Genomic DNA, 7,016 nt, shown 5'->3' with positions numbered 1-7,016 from the left:
AACACTTGCCAAACTCATTCTATGAGTCCACAGTCATACTGATACCTAAACAACAAAAGTACTCAAGAAAGAAAGAAATTTTCAGACAAATTTCCCTTATGAGCATTGATGCAAAAATACTCAATATAAAACTCACAAACCAAATCCAGGAACACATCAAAGACATCACACACTATGATCAAGTAGGTTTCATTCTATGGATGCATGGGTGGTTCAATATATGAAAATCCATCAATGTAATCCAACATATATACTTACTAAAAGAAAAAAAAAAAAACATGATCATCTCACTAGTAATAAAACTTGCTCGGCCATTAGTGGAAAGAGAGGCCCATTGGTCGTGCAAACTTTATATGCCTCAGTACAGGAGAATGCCAGGGCCAAGAAATGGGAGTGGGGGGGAGTGGGGGGAAGGGTGTGGGCAACTTTTGGGATAGCATTGGAAATGTAAATGAAATAAATACCTAAAAATATAAAAATAAAACACACACACACACACACAAACTTGCATGGTATTAGTATAGAAACAGTCAGGTCAGTCATTGAAACCAAATCAAAGACCCAAAGACCTGAGAAGAAACTCACACACCTACAGACACTTGATTTTTAACAAAGAAGCCAAAACTATGCAATGGAAAAGGAAAAGCATCGTCAACAAATGGTGCTGGTCTAACTGTAAGTCTGCGTGTAGGAAAATACAAGTGGATCCATATTTATCACCCTGCACAAAACTCAAGTCCAAGTAAAGTGGAGAATAGCCTTGAATTCATCGGTACAGGAGACAACATCCTGAACAGAACACCAATAGCTCAAATACTAAGGTCAACAATTAATAAATGAAACCTCATAAAACTGAAAAGCTTCTTTAAGTCAAAGAACACTGTCAATAGGTCGAAACAGAAGCCTAGAGAATGGGGAGAGATCTTCACTAACCCTATGTCAGAAAGAAGGTTAATATCAAAACTGTATAAGAAACTTAAGAAGTTAGACACCAACAATCCAAATAACCCAATTAAAAATGGGATACAGAGCTAAACAGAGAATTCTCAACAGAGGAGTCTCTAATGGCCAAGAAGCACCTAAAGAAATGTTCACTGTCCTTAGTTAACAGGGAAATGCAAATCAAAACGACCCTGAGATTCTGTCTTACACCCATCAGAACAGTACATGCTGGTGAGGTTGTGGAGCAAGGGGAACACTACTCCATTTCCCGTATGAGTGCAAACTTGTACCACTCTGAAAATCAATTTGGTAGTTTCTCAGAAGATTGGGAATAGTTCTATCTCAAGACCCAGCTATACCACTTATGGGCATTTTCCCAAAAGATGCTCTACCATCCCATGAGGACACCTGCTCAGTTATGGTCATAGAAGCTTTATTCATAATAGGCAGAAACTGGAAACACCCTAGATATCCCTCAGCTGAAGAATGGATAAAGAAAATGTGGTTCATTTACACAATGGAATAGTACTCAGCCATATAAAACAAGGACATCATAAATTTTACAGGCAAATGGATGGAACTAGAAGCTATCATCCTGAGTGAGGTAGCCCAGACCCAAAAGGACATGCATGGTATATACTCACTCATAAGTGGTTATTAGCCATAAAGTACTGATTAACCGGTTATGCTATAATCAACAGACCCAAAGAAGCCAAATAACAAGGAAGGCCCAAGGGAGGATAGTTGAATCCTTCTCAGAAGGAGAAACAGAATAAACATCGGAGGTTGATGGAAGAAGGGGATGAGGAAGGGAACAGGGTGCGGGTGGGGGAATCATATGTAGGGAGAACCAAGAGAGATAGGCAGTTGGGTGTGCAGTGGGAGAGGCAAACTCTAGGATGTGCCAGAGACTCAGGATGGGGGGAGGCCCCAGATAATCTATTGAGATGACTCTAGCTGAAACTCCTAGCAGTGGGGGATATGGATCTTGAAGTGGACAGTCCCTGTAGCCAGGCAGGATTACCTGGAGGATTCTTTCCGACTGAGGCTAGACATGACAGTCCATTTAAGGGGCTCAGGATCCACAGGCAGGTAGGCAACAGGCTCAGGGACAGCCCTAGTGGGGGTATAAGGATAATAACCCACCCACAAAACATTCAACCCCAAATGTGTCTTACCTACAAGATGTAGAAGGATAAAGATGAGCAGAGACTGAGGGAATGGCCAACCAATGACTGCCCGAACTTGAGACCATGGGCAAGAACCAATCCCTGACAATATTAATAATACTCTGTTATGCTTGTAGACAGGAACCTAGCATAACTGTCATCTGAGAGGCTCCACCCAGAAGCCAATGGAAAAAGATGCAAAGACTCATACCCAAACATTAGGTGGAGCTCAGGGAGTCATATGGAAGAGTTGAGAGACGGGTTGAGGAATCCGAAGAGAAAAGGAATACTACAGGAAGACCAACAGAGTCAACTAACATGGACCCTTGGGAGCTCCCAGAGAACAAATCACCAACCAAAGAATATACACAGGCTGGACGTAGGCCCTCTGCACATATGTAAAAGGTGAGTAGCTTGATCTTCATGCAGGTCTCACAACAATGGGAACAGGAGCTGTCCCTGAGCTTGTTTCCTGCCTGTGGGTCCTGTACCCCTAAATGGACCACCTTGTCTGGCCTCAGTGGAAGAGGATGTGCCTCGTCCTGCAGCGACTTGGTGTGTGTGTGTGTGTGTGTGTGTTGTGAGGAGCAGGGGTGTTTGTGGGGGTGTGACACCCAGAGGGGGGTTTCCCCTTCCCCAAAGAGAAGGGGAAGGCGGAATGGAGGAGATCTTGCATGAGTGGGTATTGAGGGGAGAGAAAGAGCTAATATTGGGTTGTAAAGTGAATACATAAATTAACTTAAATAATTTTAGAATGTCAAGCATGGTAGTATATGTCTTTTATCACAGTACCCAGGAGGCAGAGGCAGGAGGAACTCTCTGTGTTTGAGGCCAGCCTGGTCTACAGAGCGAGTTTCATGACAGCCAGAGCTACATAGAGAGGACATGTCTCAAAAACAGCAACAACAAAATAGATGGACTTTTAAGTCTGTAAGACACTGTTGACAGTTTGTTTCAAGAATAAGCTATTAGGTAGCCTAAGAAAAGCATCCGCAAGGTCCAATACAGCATGAAAAGATTCCATTACTCATACCAATTGTTCTTTTTTAGAAGTGAAGTTAGGTGGAGCTGTGTGGATGGGAAGATTTTTCCTTTTTAGTAGGCAGAGGAGGCATCACTGAGAGGAATGTCTTAACTGCTTTTGAGAAGCGGTATGACATGATATGGATTCTATTTTTAATATAATGATGTCCAAATCTCAACTGCAACAAGAAACATTTAAAAATAATGGTTCAGTTCTGAAACATAAACAGGAATTATAAGTGACAAACCTACTAAATATGAAAGCATTAATCCACAAATGAAAACCTTGCTATAAATACAGAGCTGGCCTGGCAGAATATGGAAACAGTGATATAAAGTGCATGTACATTTATATAATTTATTTTACATAATTAAAATAAATATTTCAAATTATTAATTAAAGTTTGGACTAACAGATCATTGCTTCATTTGAAACAAATTCATTTACCTTTTTATTATACATAAATAAACCCACATAGTAAAGTATTTTAAGCAAGTGTTACAAATTAAATGCAGGACACAAGAGCTGTCTTTTCAAGATGGCAGATGACACTCTGGTATGGTCTGCCAAAGTCCCTAGGGAATAATCCTGAGAAACCCTGCAGAACAACTATTGGAACACTAGTAGACTCTGAACAACTGAGTAAAATATTTTAAGCAAGTGTTACAAAATAAATGTAGGCCACAAGAGCTGTCTTTTCAAGATTGCAAATGACACTCTGGTATAGTCTGCCAAAGTTCCTAGGGAATAATCCTGAGAAACCCTGAAGAACTGTCAGAACACCAGTGGACTCTGAACAACTAGAGAGTGGCCAAGTATAAGGCAGCAACAGAATCAGCAGGCAGGAGGTTGAGAAAAACACTTTCCCCTTTGTGCTCAGCTTTAGGCAACTAACAGCCATTTTTAAAGACAGAGAATCAGGTACTCTGTAACTCAAGACCTAGGAATCAAATTCTCAGAGAAATTCAGACCAGTGTTGCCAGACCATCTGCTGAAAACTGACCAGCAAAACACTGCATAGCCATGGAAAAGACTCTTTAAATCAGGTGTGCACAGCATTCAGCAAACTGAAAATCTAGTGGGAACCAAAGACTCCAAGCAGCAATGTTGATCATTTAGAAGAGCTGCATGGCACTAGGGCCAGCATTCACAGCCAGAAACCAAATGGAATCACAGAAGCATCACAGCATCTGCCTAGAAAGCAGGAACCACAGTCTGGGATGACAGTGATAATTTGGCCATTCAAAAGAGAGAACAGGAGAGGCTATCATGGAGGAGATGCCAGTGGCAAGAAAGGTTTCTAGGAGATAGGGGAAAGTTCTGAGACTGCTCAGAATCCAGCAGTCAGGTAGGTCAGCTTTCATATCCTGTATCTCCACACAGATCTATCTCTTTCCCCTATATTCACTCCTTTCTTATTTAACAATGAATATCAATTTAGCAGTCCAAGGGCTAAAGAGAGAGTTCATCAATCAAGAGCACTGGCTCTACTTGCAGAAGAAGAGAGTTTGGTTCCTAGCATCCTTCCCATGTATCTCACGATGGCCAGTATCTCCAGCTCCAGGAGATATGATGCCCTCTGGTCTTTGTAGCCACTGGCATGTACATGGACATTCATATAAACAGATATATAAAATAAAAATAATATTTTTTAACATTTTTAGCAGACTAGCTTAATTCTGCCCCATTCTTCTCCTTTATTTCATCTCCCCCTCCTCAGTATTCTTCTCTTTTTCTTTTTCTTCTCCCATAGAAGACAGGTTTGCAAGTTCTCTGTGACTTGGCATCCTAAGAGATGAGACTCTTCTACACAATAGAATATATAGCACATCTTCAACTCTCTCCTTTCAATCTGCTTTAGCCAAAACGCCCTGGTTCCCCTTTGTTTTTTAACCCTATGGTACCCTCTTCTATTTACATTCTTCTATGTATCCACCCAATGCTACTAACTGTTTTTCTTCCTTTTTTTTTTTTTTTACTTTTCTTTCCACGGGTACACATAGTAACTAGTATGTTACTATAGAATTATCATATCTGTACATGCTCTAAAATGATTAGTGCTTAAGGAATGATTATTTTGTACTTAAGCATTACCCTATTAACATAGTGGGGCTATCCCTGCATAGTGACTGTTGTAGGCACCATTATACTCCTACAGAAGAATTGGAGATGGGGTCTGGTGCTCTGAGAACCAATATAACAGAGAAAAACTATACCTCAATCATACTACAACTAGGTCCATGCCAAACAGTATAATCAAATCTACTGAAAGAATAAATTTGACTTACATATAATGAAATTCCACCAGTGCTTTAACTCCAGATGTATGCATCTCAGTGGAAAAATAACCACAAGTACAGTGAAAACCCAAGACAAAACATATCTCCCCCCTAAATGTGCCATTCCATAGTAGTAGCCCAAATGATAGGTAATTAAGCAAAATTGCAAAGAATTCAAAAGAATGATAGTAGATATGTTTAAAAAGTAAAAGATTACATAAACTTCTGGAAGAATTCCAAAAGAATACAAACAGATGAATGAAATAAAGAATGTAATATGGTATATAAAAATGGAATTCAATAAAGAGATATAAAAATCCTCAGAATGAATCATGAGGGAGACAGAATATCTGGGCTTGAAGACAAGGTAAATGAATTGGAGCATTCATCTAAGAACAAACATAGATAAATAAAAACATTAACAGAACATGTAAGATCTTTTGGGACACCATAAAAAGACAAAATCTATAAATTGTGGGCATAAAAGAAGTCCATTCTAACAGCATAGAAAATACTTTTTAGCTATATTATAACAGAAAAAATTTGCAAATCTGTGAAAAGAGGTTCCCATTGAAATGAAAGAGACATATAGAACACAAAAAGGCAAGACAAAAAAGAAAGTCCCCATGTCTACTGCATTTAAAGTGCCAAATATACAAAAGAAAGAGAATATAAATGCTAGAAGGACTTGGAGCAATATATTTCAAGTTCTGAAATACCACAGCTGCCAAGCAACACAGAGGAGCAGAGTTTGGTTCCCAGCATCCTTCCCATGTATCTCATCAAGGATATTATACCACAGCAAGAACATGCCATGGTTGAAGGGAAAAATCCAAGATAAAGGTAGGCTAACATAATGTATTTCTACAAACGCAGCTCTAATCATCCCATCCAGATACTTTCAAAGTATAGTATTTCTCAGCATCCCACAGAACTTTCTCTCAAATACGTCTCACATGAAGATACAAGGCACATTTCAGCAAATATAGGAAAACCAAAATAACTTCTTATATTTTATTTGATGGAATTACCATCTAATTTATTACCACTATTAACAATTACAAAGTATTAAAAATAATTATAAGTAGTTGTTATCATTACTATGATAGAACAAAGTTAGAAATCAATAGCAAGAAAAAAAAACAGAGATTCAAAAAGATTAAATAACACCCAATTGAATGATGAATGGATCACTGAGGAAACCAAGACATTTGAAGATTCCTGGAACATAAAGTAAAAAGTTTTAAACTGTATCAAATCTTACATGATTCAATAAAAGCAGTCCTAACAGGAGAGTTTAAATTTATAAGGGCCTGTATATATAAAAAAAAAAAAAAAGGTGTACCTTTGGTCAATGGAAGATAAAAAAGCTAGAGTCAAATGCAGTAGATCAAAAAATAATATCAGTGTATAAATGAGTGAAATAGAGGTGAAATAGACACACAAAATATTGAAGAAAAAGTGTTGGTTCTTTGAAAAGATCAGCAAACCTTTAGTGAAACTAATGAACAGAAAGTTAAAAGACCCAAACTAATAAAACTAGGAATACAAGCTTGCAATCCCACCAACAATGGAGGAGTGTTCCTCTTTCTCCACATCCTC

This window comes from Mus caroli, chromosome X, assembly GCF_900094665.2.
Source record: "Mus caroli chromosome X, CAROLI_EIJ_v1.1, whole genome shotgun sequence".
NCBI classification, from domain to species: domain Eukaryota; kingdom Metazoa; phylum Chordata; class Mammalia; order Rodentia; family Muridae; genus Mus; species Mus caroli.
The sequence above is the reverse complement of the archived record's forward strand: the minus strand, read 5'-3'. Positions refer to the sequence as shown.